This window comes from Mesoplodon bidens, assembly GCF_964165515.1.
Source record: "Mesoplodon bidens genome assembly, contig: HAP1_SCAFFOLD_148, whole genome shotgun sequence".
Lineage (NCBI taxonomy): Eukaryota > Metazoa > Chordata > Mammalia > Artiodactyla > Ziphiidae > Mesoplodon > Mesoplodon bidens.
The window spans coordinates 335341-359157 of NW_027671355.1; the positions used below are offsets into that span (position 1 = coordinate 335341).

A 23817-nucleotide genomic window follows, 5' to 3' on the forward strand; every position below is an offset into this window, starting at 1 on the left:
AGCACATGATTCGTTTAAATGTTGGGACTTCTTATAAGCTGATTCTGCTTCTGTCACTAATACCTGAAAGAGTAGTCTCACTACTCCCATTTACTCTCATGTGGTCTTGCGGGAGGAGTCTGGAAATTTGATGTCAGTAAGTGTAAAAGAGTCTTTGCTATGAAGTTATGTTTGCAAGTTCTTTTTAAAAGTCACTGCTTCAAGGTAGTTGGTAAACCTATTTTATGACAACTGCTCAGAGATCCAAGTACTGTAGAGTGTTGTTTTGTTTTGTTTTCAGAACGGTTGGATGGGAATATGTTAAAATGAAAATGGCTGGCAATGAAAAGAGGTAATAACTTCTTCAGCCAAGTCATAGGTCCTAGTGTATGTCTAATAGTAGCAGACAGGTTAGACTAGACTGTGCTGCAGTAACAAACTACCTAACCATCTGTGGCTTATAACAACATTAGTTTCTTGCTCACTCACACTGTATGTCAAGGATGGGCCATGGCTCTGCTCATGTAATCTTTACTCTGGGATCTTGGCACATGGAGCAGGCCCTATCTGGGATGTTGCTCATCGCATGGAGAAGGGAAAAGAGATGATGAATGACAAGTTGGCTCTTAAAGCTTCTACCCACATTTAACTGAGCAAGGCAGGACACATGGCCATTTCCAAGCTCAACAGGACAGGGATGTATAATCCTCCACAGGAAGGGGCAGTGGCTATTCTGAACAATAATAGAACCGACTACACTAATATTGTGACTTTAATCTCAGGTACATATGGAAACTACAATGTCCAGAGCAGTCTTCTCTCCAGCCCGCTTCAATGTTACAGCTTCTGAAACATTTACGGTACTTCAGCAAAGGATGAGAATAGTTGACAAACAGACCAGTTCTCTGAGAGATGACCTAATAATGTTGGACTTTGGTGAAAAAAGGTAACAAATAAAAAAATTGTGTTACAATATCTTTGTAGGTTGAAGAAATTTTGCCTCACTGGTTACTAATAAGGAGTCACAGTGTGGGTGGTTTGGCAGGTGAAATAAGTACTTAGAAAAGAATTGAGAAATAACATTAGAATACTAATTAGGAAATATTTGCAAGATAAAGAGTTGTCCTCCTGTAATGGAGCTACTACCACTATTCTAAACAGATTTTTAAAGTGTGTTAATTAGGTGCACAAACCTTGATATCCTATTCTCCCTCAATACTTGATTAAAAACAAATGTAATTTTTTACATAATTAGAAAAAAATTGGGGCCTTTTTTAAAAATAAAAATAGACTTTGATATTAGTTAAGGTGAACATCTACAACTTGATTCATGCCATTAATATGGTCTGTATTTTCTTTCTCCAAATTTGTTGTAAATTAAAAGAAAGGTTATAAGTCTTAAAAAAATTCATAGTTTAGAATGAAGTACTCAAAAGAAGAACTGTGTTTTTCCTTTGTGCTCCTGAAGAAGTTATTGCCATTAAAAGTTAGATTGTCAAAAGGCCTTGAGGAATCTGGGTGCTTAAGTGGCCAATGTTGAATTTACTGGTGTGATTGTCTTTAAAATTACGTATGTATTTCCTGAGTGTCTCTTATGAAGACCTAAAATTGGTATAGTTGGTATTATAGCACACATAGAATAAATAACTCTTCAGCAAAGATTAAATTTGTACCAGTGTTGAGTATGTTAGAACAAAATGGGAATATTTATTATCACCTTGTTTAAAAATTTTCTAAAAAGGATGTGAAATACTGCCTCCATGCTAACTTTAATTCTTAGTTTACCATTATAGAATTAGCATTTAACCTGTTTTATATATCACTTGCTTTTACATACAAAATAAGTTTACAAAAAATTCCGATTAAAATAACCGTTAAAAAATCAGTGGTCTTGGGCTTCCCTGCTGGTGCAGTGGTTGATAGTCCACCTGCCGATGCAGGAGACACAGGTTCGTCCCCCGGTCTGGGAAGATCCCACATGCCGCGGAGTGGCTGGGCCCGTGAGCCATGGCCACTGAGCCTGCATGTCCGGAGCCTGTGCTCAGCAACGGGAGAGGCCACAACAGTGAGAGGCCCGCATACCGCAAAAAAAAAAAAAAATCAGTGGTCTTTACCCATCCCACATTGGTCTCGTCCTCTTTACCTAATAGTGCTCTCTATGTTTAAATTTGCAGGGGCTATCAGATACTGGTTAACTAAAGACTATAGTTTTTATACTCAGTAGAAGTGTTACATTGATTTGATGGTTGGGATAATATTGTTATATTGGGATCTTTGTCCAGAGGCCACTTGGAAACTCCAAAATATTTAGAAGAGCCTGTGAGCCAGAACATCATTAGCCCTATCCAGAATGAAATAATTTGTTCAGGAAAAACAGATATTTTATGGAAGAACTGTGAGTTTCTGGTAAATCGAATGTGCCGTGTGGAAAGCCTCATCCAGTCCTTGAAGATGAACATCTTCATCTGCAAACTGAAAAAGATTTGAACCCACAGAAAACAGGTATAGAGAGAAGAGAGTCATCAGAAATTCGGTCCTGTGTGGGTGCTTGATGAGTTCATGATTCTTTTCCTTTCCTGACCTTCTTTAAACTGCTTGATGACCCTCCTGTCCTGTCTGATAGATTTTCTGAAGGAAAGACTGAATACCACACAGGAGGAGCATTCCAAGGATCTGAAGCTATTGCAACTGGAAGTGATGAATTTGTGCCAGCAACTAAGAGATGTAAAAGAGAAAGAAGAGGGCCTCCCTGGTGGCGCAGTGGTTGAGAGTCCGCCTGCCGATGCAGGGGATACGGGTTCGTGCCCCGGTCTGGGAGGATCCCATATGCCGCGGAGCGGCTGGGCGCGTGAGCCATGGCCTCTGGGCCTGCGCGTCCGGAGCCTGTGCTCCGCAACGGGAGAGGCCACAACAGTGAGAGGCCCGCATACCGCAAAAAGAAAAAAAAAAAGAAAAAAAAAAAAAAAAAAAAAAAAAAAAAAAAAAAAAAAAAAAAAAAAAAAAAAAAGAGAAAGAAGACACGGCACAAGATGAGGTGCAAAGGTTGACTGTGACTCTGCAGCTTGCCTCAGAGACAAAGGTTTGAGTCCAGAGTTCTGGAATACAAACTCACTGTTAATGTGTTAGCTGGAGGAGGCAACAGACCCATAAAGCTGACTTTTAAAAATAGGTGATGTTGGTGTGAGGATTCTTGACATCTGAAATTTATCTACATCGATAGCCTATAACATTGTGTGCTGTCGGTAATTGAGTATTTATAGATTCCTACCCTCTACCTGTGACTGTGTGGATCCAGAGATATGAGGGAGTCTGTGCTCTACAAGAGCTTGTATGCTAGCTGGGAGCACAAGGCACAGCAGGAGAAAAGAGAGAAAAGAAGGGTATAAGAAATATTAAAGGACAGTGTAGGACAATAAGCAAATATTGCCAACTAAGTGTTCTGTATTCAGGTGGGTTTGAGAAGGTACGTGTGTCCTGTCTAGAACAGATTAGGCTAGGCTTCAAGGAAGACATGGGACTTGAGATGAGCCTTTAGAAGGCAAAGCAGTGAGGTGAGGACATTTAAAAGACCTCACACAGAGGCAGCAAAAAATAAGACTAGGGAAAAAAAACTAATGATTTTGTTTTCTCTTCACAGGCCAGGCAGTGTAACAGATGTTATTTTGTTTAAAACATGTTTTGTTTAATCTCTGCAAAACCTCAAGATGGAGGATATTGTTGTCTCTCTCTCTTTTTTTTTTTTTTTTTTTGTGGTACACGGGCCTCTCACTGTTGTGGCCTCTCCCGTTGCGGAGCACAGGCTCCGGACACGCAGGCTCAGCGGCCATGGCTCACGGGCCCAGCCACTCCGCGGCATGTGGGATCTTCCCGGACCGGGGCACGAACCCGTGTCCCCTGCATCGGCAGGCGGACTCTCAACCACTGCGCCACCAGGGAAGCCCTACTGTCTCTATTTCAATGATGAGTGTACTGGGGCTCAGAGAGAAGTCATCTCTCTGAGATCACACTTGCCTGTTTTCTTCCTGTAACTCAGATTTGAACCTAGATCTTTCCCTTGGGTGCAGTTAGGAGGCAATGCATAAACTAGCTGGACAGGAGTGAGGATTTGTTTGTGTAAAATAAGTTGGAAATTGGCAAGGGATAACGTCATAGAGGATCTCAAAATCAATAATTAAGCAGTTGGGCTTGATCCTATGGGGAGTGATTAAATTTTTGATAAGAAAGTGACATAATTGAAAACGAGAAGACTAATCTAGCAGTAGTGTAGAGTATCAATTACAGGAGAAGAGATTGGAGATAGGAAAACCCATTAGGAATCCATTGCCTTATTTGAGACATAGACCTTATTAGGTCTGAACTACGGTTGTGGCATTTTGAGAGGAAAGATTTGTTAGAATGTGGTATTGGATAGGGGCTGAAGGTAGAGAAGAAGGCAAGGACAGCTTTGAGTTTTTACATCTTAGATTATAGTGCCATTAATAATAATATAAAAGAGGATGAATAGTGAAAGCTGTGTTTTTCATCCTCAACTCCTAAGCACAGATAATATTTGAGGCTAGAAAAAATGGAGTACTTAAAAAAATAGGACTATACCCTGTAAGAAAAATGTCTAGCAATTACCAGGTTTTCCTCTGATTATTGAATTTTACATAGGAGGTACATGTGACTAATCATTTTTTTAATTATCTGAAAGGGAAAATGATAGAAGTCATGAATGAAAGTAATAAAATAACTTTAAATATCTCATTGTAATAATTACTTAGACTAATAATAAGAAGTGTTTATAACTGTATTCAGATTAGCATTTATAGGTTGCCCCAAAAAAGTCTAGATTTGAACTGTGATATACCATAGACAGTTTCTTCCTGTCATTTCAGATCATTTAGAACCTTTTCTCCTATTTTTAGAAGAATGCAGCCATTATTGAAGAGGAACTGAAGACCACAAAACGTAAAATGAACCTTAAAATTCAGGAGGTAAGATAAAAAGGAAGGTGAAGGAGGCATTGGAATTGCAGAGGGGGAAGTCAAGGTAGTGGATAAAATGAAAAGAAACCATTGAAGAAGAAAATATGTGGCTGTTTATTCGGAAGATTTTAAAAATATGCCACATGATGTTATACCTGCCCGTATGTGACATTAAGACTTCCTTTCACCTCAGTACTGCCACAAAACCAGAAATAAAAAATAAATGCTCTCTGAGCCAGGAGGGAAACAGTTACCGTGAAACTAATGGAGTTGCCCATATACTAGAGTTAAGTGGACATAAAAAGGCCTTTTACACTAAAGTTGTGTTTAAAATAAAAAGCTTTTAATAAGTCTGCTCAACTAATTTTACCGTAAAACTTTCATTTCAGTCTAAATTTCAGTAGATAACAGATTGGAATTATGGAGTAGGTGGCTGCTAAAAGTTGTTGGACTAAAAATTTGCAGCTGAAAGCAGCGGAAGAGTCAGAAGAATTACCAGTTCAATACACCTTGACAGTGGCCTAAAAACCTCAATATTCCCTGACAGAATAATAGTTGACATTAGTCCAAACCAAAAGGATCAAGTTGTATTTAAAAGATTCTGTTATACAAAACAGAAATAGATACACTATTTTAAAAATTATGAATTTCAGTGTGTTTAGGGTGGTAAGTGTAGCTATTTGGGACATTCTCTCACGTAGAGTATTTTTTTGCCAATAGTTACTGATAAAAGCATGATTGTTCATTGTTAGTTGGAGTATATTGTTTCATGCTTTAAAAAATATTTTGGCTATTTTAATAGATTCTTTTTAGAGCAGTTTTAAGTTTTTAGAAAAACTGTACAGAAACAGAGTTCCCATATATCCTTTCTCCCCACCCCCAGAGCTTCCTCTGTTGTTCACATTCTGTATTAGTCTGTGATGAACCAGTTTTGATACATGATTACTAAATTCACAGTTTAGATTAAGTTTTACTTTTTGGTCATCACAGTATACAGAATAGCTTCACTGCCCTAAAAATGCCCTGTGCTCTACATACACATCACCCCGCGCCTCTCTCCCCCACCCCTGTCTTTCCCCAAGCCCCTGGCAACCACTGATCTTTTCACTGTCTCTCTAGTTGGAATCATACAGCATGTAGCCTTTTTGGACTGGCTTCTTTCGCTTAGCATATGCATTTAATCCTCCATGTCTTTTCATGGTTTGATAGCTCATTTCTTTTTATCAGTGAACGATAATCTATTGTCTGGATGTACCATAGTTTATCCATTCACCTACTGAAGGACATCTTAGTTGCTTCCAAGTTTGGCAACTATGAATAAAGCTACTGTAAACATTCATATGCAGTTTTTAATATGAACATAAGTTTTCAACTCCTTTGGATAAACACCTAGGAGTACGATTCATACTTATCATATGATAAGCTTATGTTTAGCTTTCCAAGAAATTGCCAACCTGTTGCAGTGGCTATGCCATGTTGTGTTCCCACCAGCAGTGAATGAGTGTTCCTGTTGTTCCACATCCTCACCAGCATTTTGTGTTGTCAGTGTTTTGAATTTTTGCCAAATTTATAGGCGTATGTACAGTATCTTGTTTTAATTTGCAGTTTTCTACGGACGTGATATTGAGCATCTTTTCATATGCTTATTTGCCATCTGTCTATCTTCTTTGGTGAGGTATCTTAGATCATTTGCTCACTTTGCAGCTGGGTTTTTTTTTCTTATTGTTGAGTTTTTAGAGTTCTTTTTATATTTTGGATACCAATGCTTTATCCAGTATGTGTTTTACAAATATTTTCTCCCAATCTTTAGCTTATCTTTTCATTCTCTTAACAGTGTCTTTTGCAGAGCAGACACTTTCAATTTTTTTTTTTTTTTTTTTGCGGTACGCAGGCCTCTCACTGTTGTGGCCTCTCCCGTTGTGGAGCACAGGCTCCGGACGTGCAGGCTCAGTGGCCATGGCTCACGGGCCCAGCCGCTCTGTGGCACGTGGGATCTTCCCGGACCGGGGCATGAACCTGTGTTCCCCGCATCGGCTGGCGGACTCTCAACCACTGCACCACCAGGGAAGCCCCAGATGCTTTTAATTTTAATGAAGTATAACTTACCCATTTTTTTTCCTGGATTGTACTTTTGGTATTATATCTATTAATAAAATATCATTGCCAAACCCAAGGTCACCTAGATTTTTCTATGTTATCTTTTAGAAGTTTTATAGCTTGCATTTTACATTTAGGTTTTGAATTATTTTTTGTGAAAGGTGTGAGGTCTGTATCTAGATTCTTTGGGTGAGTTTGTATATGTGTATGTCTAGTTGTTCCAGCACCATTTGTTGAAAAGACTATCCTTTGGATTGCCACTTAACACTATTTTTTTATTGGGGAAGTCTTAATTCTTGGCGCTGTAGTAAAATGTTGAATTTTCATGGAACTTGTCAAGGACCTGTAGAAGGACTGTGCTAGTCAAATAGGGACATTTTGAGGGTATGTGAGGCAGGAAGGATGTATTAGTCCGCTGGGGCTGCCATAACAAAGTACCACAGACTGGTGGCTTTAACAACAGAAATTTATGTCTCACCATTCTGGAGGTGAAAAGTTCAAGATCAAAATATCATCAGCAGGTTTGGTTTTTTCCTGAGTCCTTTCTCCTTGGCTTGCAGATGGCTGCCTTTTTTTCTGTATCCTCACATGGTCTTTTCTCTGTGTACACATCCCTGGTGTCTCTTTGAGTACAAATTTCCTCTTCTTATAAGGACAACAGTCATGTTGGATTAGGGCCCACCCCAGCGGCCTCATAACTGAAACAACTCTTTAAAGGCCCTATCTCCAAACACAGTCATATTTTGAGATACTGGGGTTTAGGGCTTCAACATATGGACTTCAGAGGGATGCAGTTCAGCCCATAACAAAGGACTATACAAAGATAAAGTAAATGCAGTATATATCTTTCTAAGAGATAAGAATATATATATATATATATATATATATATATATATATATATGAAATCTGGTTCTGATGAACATGAAATAGATTAACTGATAGCCCTTCATAATGCTTTAGGGATGAATATCTTAGTAGTATAGTTATCAAATAAAGATTCCCTTTAGAAGGCACTTAAATTATATCTTGAGCAAATTATACTATAGAATTCGATGTAGAGCTTAGAAAAGTATATTATGCTACTCTAAATTATAAAGTGATTATAATCTGATACTAAAATAAAACCTGAAAAATATAGCCCAAAACAAAAACTATAGCTCATTCTTAAATAAGATTCTAATATTAATATTTAACTGATTATTGGATAAGGAAGGAATTTCTAAGCTTGAAAAGAAGGAACAGGATTATAAAAAGCTTGATAAGTTTGACCATATAAAAATTAAAATCTTATATATGTATAAAAAAGCAAAACTAATACAACATAACAAAACTAGACAGTTAATAATCTTCCCTTTTAAAGAACTTAAACTGACTTAAAAAAACAGAGGGCAAAGGATAAGAACAGTTCAGAAAATATATAAAGAACTAATAACCATATTAGAAACTGTTTAATCTCACTAGGAACCAAAGAAATGCAAAAATATTAAGGTGTTGTTTTTCATTTATTAGCAAAGATTTAAGAAAGTGATAATCTGTAGTGCCGATGAGATTTATTCAAATACTACTGATAAGGTAAAATTGGAAGGAGAATTACAAAATGTATCAAAAGTCTAAAAAATGTTTATACCTTTAACCTAGTGATTTCTTTTGTAGGATTTATCCCAAGGAAATAGTCAGAAATTCAGTGAAAGATTTATTCACAAGCATGTTCAGCAGAACAGTATTTAGAATAGCAAAACACTGGAAATATCCAAATGTTCAATATTAGGTGTACGGTTAAGAAAATCATAGAACATTTCCAAAATGGGCTATCTTGTAACTATTTCGTGTGAACATATTTTTCATCTCATTTCACTTTTTAAAAACTTCTTAAATTGTTAAGTATATCATCCTTCAAGAAAGCACATATAAAGTGCATATGTACAATGTAGAGAAGAGTTATAAAGTGTACTCTTACGTCATGTTTACTGGGGTTTAAAAATAGAATTTCTGGAACTTCCCTCATGGCGCAGTGGTTAAGAATCCGCCTGCCAATGCAGGAGTCATGGGTTCGAGCCCTGGTCTGAGAAGATCCGACATGCTGTGGAGCAACTAAGCCCATGTGCCACAACTACTGAAATCCACTCACCTAGAGCCCATGCTCCACAACAAGAGAAGCCTCCACAACAAGAGAATCCACCACAACAAGAAACCCACGCACCACAATGAAGAGTAGCCCCCACTCACCGCAACTAGAAAAAGCCCACATGCAGCAACGAAGACCCAATGCAGCCAAAAATAAATAAATAAGTAAATAAATTAAAAAAGAAATTCTTTCAATTTAACGTCACTTCATAAAAGGAACAGCATTTTTCAGTTCCCATTTAAATTAGAAAGGATTTCTTTACTTCATGATAAAAGAGACTCTTAACCTTCTTTGTATCTTTATCTGACTCATTTTATAGTCATTTACTGATAGAAATAAGGTCAGTGTACCCAAATTCTTGAGTGTTGTTTTTGTCTGCTGCTTAGCAACTACTTCATTATTTGTTTTGATCTTTAAGTTCCAATACATGAAAAAAAAAATTCCAGTACATAATTGAAACAGCTTTCAGAGGAATGTTTATAATACTATGGGATAAAAAAGATATATATATATATATAGATATATATATAGATATATATATATATAGGTGAAGAAATCAAAATACAGGAAAATAAAGAGTTAAAAAATAAAGTTAGAAAATAGAGAAACACAGAAAATACATATACTAAGACATATTAGTGTTTTTCAAACTTCTTTTGACAGCAATACATTGTAAGACATATTTTACACTGCAACACCATACATACATGCATATACACAAACATTTCATGAAGCAGTACTTACCCTTCCTTATTACTTGCTATGTGCTCTGATATTTTCTTTGTATTCTTTTCTCCCCCCTTTTTCAAGTGCTTCTTGCAACTTACTAATGCGTCTTGACCCACAGTTTGGAAAACAGACTTACACAGTAGGAAGATGAGGGTAACAAATTTGACTCTGCATTTCCTAGAAGGTTATCCGTTAGGGAGAAACAAAAGCATGTTTCTGAGTAGTCATAAATGAACAAAGAATGGGGGTGAGATGGCGTGTCTGGTAAACTTTTTATGGTGACTTTGATCTTTGTGAAACTGCTATGAAGTTCCCTTGGTCTTGCCTAACTGCAGTGTTGCTCTATAGCTAAGGAGACAACTGTCTCAAGAGAAGCACCTAAGGGAATCTCTTGAGAAATCTGGATCAGCCATGCTATTCAAAATTCAAGAAATGGGATCAACAGTGGAGGTGGAACGGAAACAGGTAGAGAGATTTTCTCCCCTTGTTTATGTTGGGAAAGTGAAACCAAAAGGGAAAAGCCAATGTTTTACCTACAAACCTATAGTTTTGCTTATTTCCTCTAGATTTATTAAATTTCTTTCTTTAGTATTCCTCTATTAACATTCTTACTACAATTTTAAAAATTTTAGTGCAAAATAAGAAAGGACTCTGATGCCATTTAGTCCAGCGCTCTCAATTTATGAATGAGGGAGCTAAGGACAGAGAGGTTATTTTGTCTCAGGCTTTACAGAAGTGAACTCTTAGTTCCTGGGAAGGAATCCTTCCCTCTACACCATATAATCTCTGTTACAAGAGTTGATTTTGGAAGGCACTGACCTAGTCTCATGCTATATGTATTGTGTATGATGTGCATAGAAAAGAAAGATTAAACTGAGCTGACATTTGAAGCAAGGAATAAGATAATCAGGAATGTGTTTACATTGCTGTTTTCAAGTCTCATTATTTTAGCATAATATTTTTGCTTTCATCAAAGTTGTTATTTGAAATATCTATATGTAATTTAGAATATTTTAAATTCTAAGTACTGAGGCAATTAGTAGTTTCAAATCATAATACCTATTATTAGAGTACATAATTTTTATTATTTTAATGAGTGCTGTCCTTCTACAATGTCCTTAAGTAGAATAAAGAGGATTCTACTTAAAGAATTTGCAACTGATCCTTTATTGCTATACTTTATACTGCCAATATAGTAGGCACTAGCCACATGTGGCTATTTAAATGAAAATTAATTTTATTTGTTAAAATTAAACAAAATTAAAGATTCAGTTCCTCGCTCACTCTGGCCACATTTTGAGTGCTGTTGAAGAGTGCACAGAAAGTTCTCCTGGACAGCACTGCTGTAAGACACTGCACTCTGTTGAGATCTTTTAACTGTAACACATAAACACCGCTTCTTCCTCCAGGAACATTAAGATCAGAAAAATCTGCCTTACACCTGTGCTATAAGTTAGCTTAGTAGAAATCTTTACCTTACAGAAAAGGAGTTTTTCTTATACGATTTCAGGTGCAAATTTTGCAGCAAAACTGTGTTGCTGATTTCAGACCACCCAAGAACTACTGGCACAGGAGCGACAACAGAAAGGAGAGTTGGAGACCACTACCTCACAGCTCAAGTCTGATCTAGGTATGAAAACAGATGCTAGAAATTACACTTTTGTTAGATTTTTGAGATTTCATGTGAAAACTCTTAAGATTCCAAATTCTCGAAGTGGCCAGTGTTACTGGTATTTCCCACAGACCTGAATGTAAAAAGTTGCTGATTTCCTTTTTATCTGTGGCACTGAGAAAGACAGAGAATGTTGGTAATAAAATAGAATTTGACCCTCTTAATTGTAAACTTATGTAGATTTTTTTCATGTTTATTTAACTGTGGACTTGGGAACATTTGGGTTCTATAAATCTAGATTGAATATTGGATAATAGAATGCTAATACGGAAATGAGGTCATTAATCGTTGCTATCCTACTGATTCTAACGATTTATCATGTCAGACTCTCCATTCTTCAGGTTATCGACCTATTTTGGTCAACTGGTATTTGTAGTAAAGGATAGTTGTAAGGTACCATAGAGAGAGGTTAGATTAACTACTCGTTTGAGGAGGAAAAAACGTCTGTTTTAAAAAATAGTCCTAAAAGGTGACAGAGCTAGGAAATGGAAGTGTCTAGACTTGATCCCAGGCTGCTCAGAGACATGCTTCTTCCAACCCAACAGCCCTTATCAGACGACTGTTTGTTAATATATAATTGTAACAGCAGTGTTCAGGTAGATCTCACTATAGAGATCACACAGAGTTCCAGTGCAGTGCTTTACGCATGAATAACACTTCATGGTTTACACAGGGCTTTCACATACGTTATCTCATGTAACACACAAAACTATCTGTAATTCCTAAAGTTACAAAATGAATAAATGGTGAAGTGAGGCCTCAACCTGGATCTTCTAACTCCAAACCCCATGTTCTTGCCACTGTGGCCCGCCTGCTCTGTGGCTGTAATGAGGACAGGGAATACCAAAAGGGAAATGAAAATTAGAAAAAAGAAACCATAAAGGGTAACCCATTCAATGCTTTTACTTACTGCTTTTAGCAGAAAGTATTCTTTTTCCATATAGTTGTTGAGTAATGACTTATTCTGTGAAGTTCTCTCTGATAATGTCCCTAAATAATTTTCTGTCTTCCTGTGACTGCATGCCTACAAAAATACATGTTACATTTTATTGTACTACCACATTATCCCATTTGAGCCTAACAGCAAACTAGTGAGAAAGATAAGAAAATGTACCCCATTCTACAAAAGGATGAAAAGATCTATAGTGAACGACCCACAGTAAATAGAATAGCTGGGACTAAACACAGATCTTTCTATTATATTAGTTGTCCTTCTGATTAAGTGATTTTTTAAAATGTTACTTTCTTAATGGATTAATGCTTTTTGAATTTTGTAAGAATATATGGAAGACCATTAAAAACATTGAGATTAGAATAACAGTAATTCAAATTAACATAAAAAAGGAAGCCTGTCTGAATACCAGCTATATGCTTCATAGTGAAGAATAGATGCTTTACATGCATGCAATTTTATTACTTTAAGGTACAAATAGTTATTCTAACTATATTAATAAAAGGAATGCCTTTAGATATTTGCTTCAATGAATTTTAAAATGTACTTATTTATTAATAATTGTTTATTTATTAGCAATAAACATTATATGTATATATGTGTGTGTATATGTGTGTGTATTACACACACATTAATTAAAGTGATTAAATTGTTCTCCAAAGTAGGATAAACATTCCCCTTTTAGTCTTTCCTTGGCTAGTGGAATTTTCAAAATAGATCATGTAGTTTATCTTTTTGATCCTTCACATATGTTAAATTAGAATTGACTTAAAATGAGTCTTGGACTCATTTTCAAGAAGTACAGTTTTTCTGAGTATATCCTAAATAAAATGAGTTTTTATATGTTTTATAATTTTCTGGCTTTAGAATTTTTAAGTGAAACAAAACTAATAGATCTTTATGAATTTTCTATGAAGCCAAACATTAACCTCAGAAAAGTTTATATCTCTTGTCTACTAGTATACAGTGCCAAACTGTTCTATTTCTGCCTTTGGTTTTATTTTCACTGTATATACATACTCTGAGTGGTTTCAAATCTTTTTTTTTCCTACACCAAATCATCCCCCTGAGCTCCAGATGGTATCTTACTGCCAACTAATCATCTATATTTAGATGCTTTGCAGATACCTCAAAACACATGATGAAAGCTTAAGTGTTGCAGTCATTTTTACTCATTATATCCCCCAAACCTGCTCCTTACCCTGAATTCCCTGTTAGAATCCACCAACCACCCCCACTGTCCAGGTCTGTACACTAGATATTTTCCTTGACTCATCTATTGCCTTTACACCACTGGTCAGTCACCAAGTCCTGACAGTTCTCCCTGCTTGCTTTTCACAAGTCTTTTCCTTCTGCATCATTACCTCAGAGCCAGCTCTCATTGTTTTACACTTGGGTTACTCCAACAGCTACTGAACTGATCTCCCTGTCTTTATTGAGCCTTTGTCAGAGTAATCTAACAAAAGGCTTTTTGATCTTTTTGATTGTGTGCCTCTCTGTCTTGAAATCCCTCAGACTCATCATCATCTGTGCATTGAGTAAAACGTGACCTCATTTACCATTGTACGTGACTGTGGACTAGTTTCTTGATAATTTCAGGAATTAGTTTATATTAGTTCAGGAATTAATTTAGTTTCCAGTCTATAAAAATATGGTAGAAATGCTTGCGTTCTCCTTATTTCTGCAAACTACAGACGAAAACAATTTTTTTAATCAAAGTTTCTCAGGGAAAATACCATGTGATTTCAATGTACTTGTAAATTATTATCATCATAGTTATGTGGACTTTCTTTGTTTTTAGTTTCTAGAGATGACCTCATTTCCAAGTTGGTTGAAGAAAATAAGGTAGGTTTTGAGGTTTTGAGTACAGAGGTTTTCTTTCATCTCTTCACTAAATAGTATTTCCTTACTCATGTTGGTTTACAGTCCTTCTGATTCTCCTAAAATCTTTATGAAAAAAAGTTTCAGTGTAAATGAGTGTATATCCAGAACTGTTGTCAACTGGGTATTAGGAAATAAATCATTTCATGCAGGTTAGTATAGTTTGAAAAAAGGTGAGTTGGCAAAACTACTGAGACTTATTTGCATTTTATACCTATTGCAAATGAATTGCTGTGAAGCTTTTTTTATGAAATGTAAGAAATATTAACTATTTTTGGTGATGGTTTATCAACAACATGAATGTATGTACTTACTACCACTGAATTTAACACTTAATACTTAAATAGTTTTAAGTGAAATGTACTCTTAGAAATAGTTAAAATGAGTGTAGTGCTATACAGTAGGCCCTTGCTGGTTATCTATTTTATATAGAGTAGTGTGTATATGTTAATCCCAACCTCCTAATTTATCCTTCCCCTCCCCTTTCCCCTACAGGGGAAAAGAATCTGAAAAAGAATACATATTGTTATATGTAATTATATAATAGTATAATGTATATTTGTATATAATATTAATAGTATTATTATTATATATAACTGAATCACTGTGCTGTACACCTGAAACTAACACAATATTGTAAGTCAACTATACTTCAATAAAAAAGACATTTCATTAAAAAGACTTAAAAATGGTTAAAATGATAAATTTTGTTATGTGTATTTTACCACAATAAAAAATAAAAAATAGGATAAATGTTACTACTTTTATATCAAGACATTTCTAAATCAATCTCATGGTGTAGATGTTATATGATGTTAACTTTTCTTGAGATGCTTCTTCTGGAAAGCTAGAAAAGTGGTTCTCTCTCTGAAGGAAGAGGACTTAGACTTTGTTCTTCCCCATTTGACTAAGTACCTATTAGGTAAAACCCAGCCCAAAACTCACATCCCTATCACCTTTCCCTCATCTCAAAGAGAACATTTTTTTTTCACAGAGCAAAGGTGCTTTCTTCTGCTCCACCCTCAGGTATTCCTTGATGAAAATCTCTTCCCCTACTTATAATTTTCAAAGATCCTTGCATGTGTTTCTTTGAAATAATAAGCTCATACTACTAATAGGAAGAAACGTGTATGTAACATAAACTAAAAATATTTCATCTTAGTAGAATTTTTTTGACATAAGGATACCAGGTAAATATCAAGGTTTGTTTTTAGGCAAATTCTTTCTAATTGGAGTCCCAGTATGAGAATATTTTTAATAAATAGTTTTGATAAATAATGTATAAATTAAGAGAAGTTTGGGGGTTGGGTATATCAAGATTTTAAAAAATCCTTTATAAGACACTTATCTATGTATATTAGAACTTGAATTGGTACTAGCCACAATACAGAACAGGTATTTTGATAGAGATACATGTAATAGCTCTTACATGTAGAAAAAGAGAAATTCTTTTTTATTCCTGTAGGATATACAGTTGTCTTTCAACAAGGAACATGAAGAAAATGCATATTTGAGGTCTGAAATAATATCCCTTCAGGAAGCATCAGAAAAAGCACAGGTAAATCTTCCCATTTCTCTAGTGTTTAGATGTTAATTTTGTTCAGTTAAAGAACCAAGAACCAAGATTAATCCTGGTTACATGAATTCATACCATTGCCATCATCCAAAATTTTTATTTCCATAAGATTTACTTCATTTGTGAAACATCATCAAATTAACCACATTTCCCATTTCACCCTCTAAATTCCTGTGATACATAGGTATTTGAGATATACTGCTAAACCATGCACTAGTTTAAACTTTGCCTTGTTTGCTTTCTAATTTACTCACTAAATGTATACCTTTTATTTCCCCCTATGAAACTCTAAGCAGTTCAATGCCAAGGGCTATCTTATACTTTCTTTGTATCTTCTATGGCAAAGCACAGTAGGAACCGAATAAATACTTGCTGATTTTGGAGTTATGTGTAATCATTTTACGTGGGATGGTGGTTCCCAAATTCAGCTGATGTTTTCTCTATATGCATGTATATGGAAAGGAGTCACCACATATGCAAGCAACCGAGTTATTTCTCATAGGGCCCAAAGAAATAGTATCGATCGTTTAAAAGAACTTTTTGTTAGTACAATTTGATTATTTCAATGTTAGGATCATAGTGTTGTTATGCTGTCTTTATGATAAAGAAAATACAAAATGTGATCTTTCATAAAATAATGATAACAGTAACTACTACTACTCTTACTATAAATGATAGTTAACATTTACTGAATCCATACTACAGTCATGGCACAATTCTAAGCACTTCATGTTACTAACAAATTGTAATCCTCTCAATAGGACTTCTTTAGAACTATTATTATTCCCATTTTAAAGATAAGAAAGTTGATATACAGAGAAGTTTAATAATATAGCTAGGGCTTCCCTGGTGGCACAGTGGTTAAGAATCCGCCTGCCAATGCAAGGAACAGGGTTCAAGCCCTGGTCTGGGAGGATCCCACATGCTGCAGAGCAGCTAAGCCTGTGCGCCACAACTACTGAGCCTACTCTCTAGAGCCTGCGAGCCACAACTACTGAAGCCCTCGAGCCTAGAGCCCATGCTCTGCAACAAGAGAAGCCACCGCAATGAGAGGCCCACACACTGCAATGAAGAGTAGCCCCTGCTCACCGCAACTAGAGAAAACCAGCGTGCAACAATGATGACCCAACGCAGCCAAAAATAAATTTTAAAATATATATATATATATATATATAGCTAGTAAGTGACGCAGTTGGAATTTGAGCCCAGCAATCTAGCTGTAAAGAAAATTAGCTATTTCTTTTCAAGGAGCAAGAGTTCTCCTCTTACCCCCAAGTATTCCTTGATAAGTAGTTTGTGCATCTGGTTATAACTTTAAAATGCCCATGAATGTATTCCTGTCTTATGATGCTGTCCCACTTCTGATGCTGTCCAGGTAATCTTTATCTCTCCTTTCTTGTTACTATTTTTTGAGGGATTTTTCTATTAACGCTTCAGAGTTATTTGCCCCATCCTTAAAGAGTTTATACATTAAAACATGAGATCCTTACCAAATATACTTTGCAAAAATAACTGAGAATTAAGATAAATATTTTCCACAGGAATACAAATTTCAAAATACCAAAAGGACAAGAGAATTATAAACTAACTACATGTATGTTACAGAAAAGATTTTTGTTTTATTTTGGAAGGTTAATCTTGTGAAATGGCACAGTGATCTGTATTTTGCTTTTTTGAATACTGTCATTGGTGATGAAGGAGGTTAGATATTTTGTTATCAGCTACACAGTTCTGAAAGCTCATCATCCAGTTTTGAGAATGGATTTCTATAACATGGGCCATGCATCTACGTTGTAAATTCCATTCTGTAGATGTATTGCTGTAATTGACCAGCATTCAAAATTATGAAGAATGTAAGATTGGTAAACTGCCAAATGCTTCAGTTGTTCCACTGTATCACCAAATTTCCCCTTTTAATTTACAGTTGTTTAGGATGATGACTCCAAATATTTGAAAGTATTTTATAATCTAATGAAATATCAATTGAGATTAGGTTAAATAAATTAAGTTCACATGTATGGTGAAATACTATGCCATTGTTAAAAATGATGATACATAAGTAAAAAGACTTATTTATTGGAGAGATCTGTGCTTTGCTGTATATGTTGTCTTAGGTTTTGAATGACCAACTGACTAGAAAGTGTTCAGAGCTGAACAGAATGCTTCAGACTGTTAGAATGGAAAATACCAGAATCATTGCTGACCACCAAGCCATTCTGCAGGTATTCATTTTTAACACTAGTCAATTTCTGGTAGAATCATCAGGAAGCCTCCTTGGCTAAGAGATCAGGAAATACAAATAGCCAACTGGATACATAAAATATTTTAGCAATTAATTTCAAGGAGTTTTCTGAATTATTTTATTTTTTAATTAGTTGCTTTCTGTTTTCATCAGAGGGGTCATTTGGCCTTACACTCAGAGCTTTCTTAATGGTTTCTTCTCAAATATCTTTACTTTAGGAAAAGTAATTACCTGTCCCAGTACTGATAGAATTATGGAGAATACTTATGACTGACCCTAAAGTATTTATCTTTTCCCCAAAGACCTGTGCTTTCCCATTTTGCTTATGCCATTCCCTCTGCTGAGAATGGTCTTTACTTCATTTTCAACTGTTTGAGATTGTGTTCATTCTTTAAGACTCACTTTCACCCAGAAGCTTGATCACTCCGATCAGAAAAAATCAGTTTTGTCTTTTAATTTCTACTTCTAGGACACTAAATAGGCTGTAATAATAAGGCTCTCTCTTTTTTATCTTTTTTGAGCGTACTTACTATATACCAAGCATTGTGTTAAGGATTTTACATATATTACCTCCTTTAATCCTAGCAGTTACATAAAGGGATATTTATCACCCTCGTTTTACAGATAATAAAAATAAGATTTAGAGAAGTTAATCAACTTGCCCAAAATCACCCAGCTAGTATAGGGTGGAGCCAGATTTCAATCTAGACTCGACTCCAGACTCAGTGTTTTTAATCATTTATGTTATGTTGCTTCTCTTGTTCTGCATTCTATAGTAGTAGTTTATGTGCATGGCTCATTTCCTGTACTACATTCCTAGGGCATTGTCTTACATACCTTTGTTATTACCTATAGGGCTAAGCGTGTTTTGCACATAACAGGTACTCAATAAATATTTTTTATTCAGCAAGCATTTAGTGTTTACCTCATGCAAGTATGTTGCTAGATCTAGATAGAATTATGGCAGTGAACAAGACAAGTCCCTACTTTCATGGAACTTACAATTTAGTAGACTGAAGAATGTGACTTATGTATGTAACACTTTCACAAACATTTTAAAACCTTGGAATATGACACAAGTGAGATCCCATTTTACCAAGTATGAAGGTGTGAAGGTTTACCTTGCAATCAAATATTGTTCAAAAAGAAGTGTTTTAAAATATGTTTACAAATATAATTATTAATATGTACTATATTTACAAAAGCTTTGTAAATTGTAGGTAGAGGAAGTGTGCATAAAAATGCTGTTTTTTTTTTTTTGGTGGTACGCGGGCCTCTCACTGTTGTGGCCTCTCCCGTTGTGGAGCACAGGCTCCAGACGCACAGGCTCAGCGGCCATGGCTCACGGGCCCAGCCGCTCCGTGGCATGTGGGATCTTCCCGGACGGGAGCACGAACCCGTGTCCCCTGCATCGGCAGGCGGACTCTCAACCACTGCGCCACCAGGGAAGCCCAAAAAATGCTGTTTTGATAATTGAAAATAGTAAGCAAGAGGAAATTGTGCAGAACAGTTATAGACGTCTGCTGTAGCAGTGTCTGAGTGCAATTTCAGATACTGTCAAAAGAATTTAAACTATGAAATATGATTGTCCCTGGAGAATGGAATTATTTGGAAGAGATGTGGGGGAGATAGAGGTGGAGCGATCATTTTACTTTATATACGTTGATATTGTTTTACTTTTTAAAATATAGTATCGTGTTGAAATTTTGAAGTACCAAAATATACTTAATATAGTTTTTTTTTCATCTTTTTTGGAGTATGGTTGCTTTACAATGTTGTGTTAGCCTCCACTGCACAACAAAATGAATCAGCCGTACACATACAGATATCCCCTCCCTCTTGGACTTCCCTCCCATTTAGGTTACCACAGTGCATTAGGTAGAGTTCCCTGTGCTATACAGTATGTTCCTATCAGTTGTCTATTTTATACATGGTATCTAAAAATTTGTTCATGTTGGGAGTTTTATAAATTTTGCAGCAAGCTGGATAAATAATGCCTCTTGATTATTGGCTAGAAGAGCTATAAAATGATAGAATTGTGGTCAGGCCAGGGTAGGTACAAAGAGCAAGCTGGATTAAGATAAATTCTTTTAAAAAGGGGTTTATTTATATAAATTAAATTTGACTTTCGTAAGTATCAGTATCTTTTTTTTTTTTTTTGCGGTATGCGGGCCTCTCACTGCTGTGGCCTCTCCTGTTGCGGAGCACAGGCGCCGGACACGCAGGCTCAGCGGCCATAGCTCAGGAGCCCAACCATTACGCAGCATGTGGGATCTTCCCGGACCGGGGCGCGAACCTGTGTCCTCTGCATCGGCAAACAGACGCTCAACCACTGCGCCACCAGGGAAGCCCCAGTATCAGTATCTTTGATCAGTTGTTTAGAGTGATACCCTGTCAAATGACTTCTGGCATCTCAACTTTTAATATTGCTTCTAACACTCAGGAAGAACAGAAAATGATGACACAGACATTTCAAGAACAAAACTTACTGCTGGATGCAGCCCATGCCAGTATCACAAGTGAGCTTCAGACTGTTCAGAATGAGAAAACACAACTCCAAATGCATCTGTAAGTAAACTGTGGGCAACTTTTGTTTTTGCATTTGTATTTCTTATCTTTAATGAAAATGTTTAATTCTGCATTTGCTGGGCCAGTCACAAAAATAAAGACTCTGCCCTAAAGGAACTAGTTTTATTAGAGCATTTTGGTAACTGCTCTCAGGCAGGAGATATGTTCTGTAAGAACATTTAGTCTTTCTGTTAAGGAAGAACTCTCGTTCAGCTTTCATATCTCCTTGTTCTCTTCCTGCAGGGACCATTTAGTCCTTGAGCATAACCAGTGTATCCAGAAAGCACAGGATGCTGAGAAGAGGGCAGCTGTGCAAAAAGAGCTGCTAGAATCAACTATTGCAAGATTGCAGCGAACTGGAAGCATCAATGCAAGAGAAGACCTCTCTGCTAGAGGAGAAAGAAGGACTTCAGGGAGAGGTAGGTAGAGGCAGATTTATGTTACCTCCTGGTTGTGGTGCTGATCTTGTTTTAAAATTTTCTTGTAAGTGCAAAAGACAAGAAATACAACCCAGAGGCAGTTTGTCTGAGTTGCCCATGAAAGAAACCTTTGGGTGGCTAATCTGTGTCTTTTAGCATGTGAGTGCACTGTGCCAAATAGATGCCCTTATATAGCGTGAGTGAATGTTAACCATTCACACATCCTCATGTTAGTTAAGGAGTCAGATTTAAAACTCGATTTTCCCAGTAGAAGTGGGAGAGTGTAGTGGAAACAATGTAAGGGGAAACAGCCCTGTCTTCCTAGTTAGGAAAGAACCGGCAGAGTCTGACATGCAGACGTGTCTTTCTAATTTCAGGGCTATTTGTGAAGTCTGCTCTGCCTCAGAGACTCCCCGAGGGGCCCCTTTTCTGAGAGGATGTGCTATCTCTGCAGTGTAGGTATTAATTGACATGCAGGGTGTATCTGCTATAGTAGAGCCTGTCTGCTGTTTTGAAAATGACCCATTTCTTTTTTTTCCCTTCTCTTGGGCAGGTTAATAAAACTGAGAAAGAAATAGCAGAAGAAAAATGCAACTTGGAAAAGGAATTAGCTAAAAGCAAGGTATTCCACATTTTATTTGTTGTTATGTCATTATATTTAATTCCTTCTGTATTGCTGCCTCCTGTATCAGCTTATCTGAATGAGGAGATGGGTTATTTTGTTGAATACCAAAACATGGGGGAAATAGAGAAGCCGCGAAGCTGGATGCACTTGGAGCACTCCAGTCACTTCAGCATAAGGCTGCGTCTGGGGAATGTTTGCTTGTTGAGCATCTCATGTTTGCCAGTGAGTCATCACTGCCTCACACCCTAGTGTTCACCGAGTAGTTTAGCCACGGAGTCCCCTGAGAGTGAGCTAATGGGCCTGTGGGCTGCAAAGGGATGATTGCTGACGATGCTGGTGTTTGTTTGTTTGTTTGTTTGTTTGTTTGTTTTAACTAAGCTTCCTAACTTGTTAGCACTTGCCACTTTATTTGTGAGATACCCCTTTCTGGGTTCTATGAAGGTAGAATGGCCAGAGAAACAAATACAATCCTTATTCAAACCAAAAAAAATCTTTCAGACATTGCTGTTTGCATTTCAAAATTTGAACAGGGTAAAGATTATGTATCACTATCATCTAGAGAATATATCTGGAGCATCAAGGACTGTCAGCCCATCCGCATTCAATAAACCCAGCAACAGGTGTCAGATATAGTCATCAAGCCTTGACTGTTTCTTGGCTCAGCTAAATAGCATTCTTAGTACCATATATGTGAACTTTTAGTTTAAGAACTGGGGAGAGAAGAAAAGCTAAATTCTGAGCTGGAGCTCAAAGACAGTTCACTAAGCTGGCAGGTACCTTCTGTGGTTTAGTCACTCATATCTAGTGATTTGAAAACAGTCCACCCAAAAAATCTTTCAAATAAAGCTGACTTCCTGTGGCAAGGACTTTGCTGGTGTCAATGTGGCCTCAAATATGTTTTTTTTTTAAATTTGGGAATTTGGTGGATACTATTAAATTCATTAATACTTTTTGCTTTAAAATGCTAGTGAATATTTCATGGCTAAGGCAAATGCTATTTGTGATTAAAACATGGTATTATTATTTTGCTTGTCTGATTTCATTTGTTTTAATGTAGACTAAGTGTATGTTCATGGGGCTGAAAGATACTTGCTCGTTAGAGAGGTTCTATTAAGCCAAATGACAGTGCTTCTAGAGTTCCGTTTTTTGGTCTAACTTGATATTTTTTACATGTGTACTCATTGTAAAGCTATGTTTTCTTAAAGTCAGGCTTATTGAGTTATAATTTAGAGTGAAATTCACCCTTTTTTTACTGTACAGTTCTGTGAGCTTTGATAAACACAATCATGTAACCACCACCACAACAATCAAAATATAGAACATTTCTATCACCCCGGAAAGTTCCCTTGTGCCTTTTAGTAGTCAGCCTCTTCCTCCATCCCCATCCCCTGGCAACCACTGCTCTGTTTTTCTATCCCTGTAGTTATACCTTTTCCAGAATATCGTATAAATTGTATCATACAATATGTAGCATTATAAGTCTGGCTTCTTTTATTTAGCATAAAGCATTTGAGATTTGAGATTCATGCATGTTACTGTATGTATCAGTAGTTTATGTTCTGTTATATCACAGTTTCTTTACCCATTTGCCAATTGAAGAACATTTGGATTGCTTCCAGATTTTGGCAGGTATGAAAAAACCTGTATAAATATTCATATGTGAACATGTATTTTTATTTCTCTTGGATACATATCAGGAATTGGACTTCTAGATCCTACAGTAAATATATGTTCAACTGTCTTCCAAAGGATGTGTGCCATCTTGCATTCCTACCAGGAATATATGAGTTCCAGTTTCTCTACACTCTCACCAACACTTGGCATTGTCAGTTCTTTCAGTTTCAGCCATTCTGATTGGTGTGTAGGGGTATGTCATTGTGGTGTACTTTGCTTTTCTCCAGTGACTAGTAACATTGAGTACCTTTTCATCTGCTTATTTGCCATCAACAACTTAAAGTGTCTCTTCAAATCTTTTAGCCATTTT

General features: G+C 36.4%; 1 pseudogene across 1 annotated transcript; it reads left to right on the forward strand.

Moving 5' to 3' along the window:
• Positions 1-767: 767 nt before the first annotated feature.
• On the forward strand, positions 768-22198 carry LOC308611530 (coiled-coil domain-containing protein 150-like; annotated as a pseudogene). Its single transcript has 12 exons — positions 768-925; positions 2262-2481; positions 2603-2712; positions 2990-3058; positions 4887-4955; positions 10247-10363; positions 11409-11528; positions 14324-14367; positions 15869-15961; positions 20665-20789; positions 21033-21208; positions 21762-22198. The product of its transcript is annotated as a coiled-coil domain-containing protein 150-like (transcript).
• The last annotated feature ends 1619 nt before the right edge of the window (positions 22199-23817 follow it).